Source organism: Mustela nivalis (genome assembly GCF_964662115.1).
Source record: "Mustela nivalis genome assembly, contig: HAP1_SCAFFOLD_143, whole genome shotgun sequence".
NCBI classification, from domain to species: domain Eukaryota; kingdom Metazoa; phylum Chordata; class Mammalia; order Carnivora; family Mustelidae; genus Mustela; species Mustela nivalis.
Window position 1 is genome coordinate 1,212,445 of NW_028136478.1, and position 1,818 is coordinate 1,214,262.

The window sequence follows — 1,818 nt, forward strand, 5'->3', positions numbered from 1 at the left end:
AGCCTCATCTCCCAACTGTACCCATCAAAGTGACAGGCATGTGCATAATGTCATCCTGAATCCTCTAGACCAAGCAGCCCCCTGCTGAAGGCCACCACCCACTGACCTCAGTTAATGCCGTATTAAGCATAAAAATTGCCCCATGAGATCCTGCCCTAATTTCTGACCCCCAAAACATATGTAATATGACAAAAGGGTTGTTTTAAGCCCCCAAATTTTGAAGTCATTACATAACTAATTGGGTAACATGGCAAATACGTATCCAAACTAATGGAAATCAAGGAATATGTTGAAAGGCACCAAGTTATCTTAAAAAGTTCACTGAACACACAGAAAAACAGAAAGAGACCCATAACTACAGAGAACAAATTGATCGTTTCCAAAGAGGAGGCAGCGGGTGGACAGGCAAAATGCGTGAAATACAGTGGGAGATAACAGGCTTCCAGTTACAAAATTAATACGTTGCAGGACGAAAGGCACAGCATAGGGAATATGGTTGGTGGTACAGTACGGCGAGCACAGCATAACATACAGACTTGTCAAATCTTGTTGTTTTATATCTGAAACGAATGCAACATTGTGGGTCAGCTATAATTCAATTAAAAAAATCAAAGGAAGTTTAAAAAAATTAAGAGTGAGCTCTGTTATCCAAATAGGACATACGAGATGGATTTCCCATCATACCATAAATTGAAAACGACTTCTCTTGATAGAACAATGCTTTCCTTAGTCTTAGTCCCTACTCCCTCCACAAAAACAAAACAAAACAAAACAAAAAAACAAAAAACAAAAAAACAACTACTTTTGAAAAACATCTTGGTATTTTGAAAATTATAACTGCAGTGAGTGATGAGAGTGAAAACAAACTGATAATCCATGTTTCCTCATTTCTTATCCCTTTTATGAAGATGAACAGTAAAATCATATGTAAGAATTAACCAGAGAGAGGTCCATTTTCCACTCACTATAATCAAGCTGGAATTCTTAACTATTATTTAGTATTAGTTGATTCTGGTGGCAAATGTAAATATGGTTTCACTTCTTGGGCACATGAGGAAGATTTGGTTGGTGAAACAGACATACCAGGTTGGCCCAGGCCTGCACTGCCAGGGTTCAGAAAATTGCAAGATACAACCTGACACTTAAAACTTCCCATCAACAACTACCGCTGCCCCCCCAACATCTTGTTTCTTCCCACAGACAGCTCATACTGAGACCTGTCCACTGTCAGGGTCAAGCTAAAGGGGGATGCCCACAAACTAGGTGGGAAATGAGAGGATGCAACTGCAGCTCTCTGGGGATGCCTAAGGCCACTGAATGCCCCGTCATGATTCTCCAGCACAGATGGGGGCAGCCTGCACCACGTGGGTGGAGCTCGAGGACACAGAAAGTACTGGAGTGGCAGTCAACAAACAAATGTGTTTGTGTAATATATAAACCCCCATAGGGTTGTCAATTGGTGGGATTCGCTTTTTCTAACTGTTCTCCCCATGACATACAACTTCAGGAAACCCAGAGCCCATGGATTATTGTTGAAGGGCACATTCGGACTCAACCAAAGTGTAACTAAGCGTAATCATACAAATAAATACAAATATCATTAAAAAATCAATACCACCTCAAACTTTCTTTTTCATTCCCAAATGAGCTTTTATGGGTTTTAATATCAATTAATGTGCTTATAGAACTGGTAAAAAAAAAAAACAGTCAATGATGAAATTTTAAAATTACCACTCTGCTTTCCCTAATTTCTGTTGATGTACTTTTATCTCACACAAAAATGAATTACTAAGGAATAAATCATACTTCACTGAACAC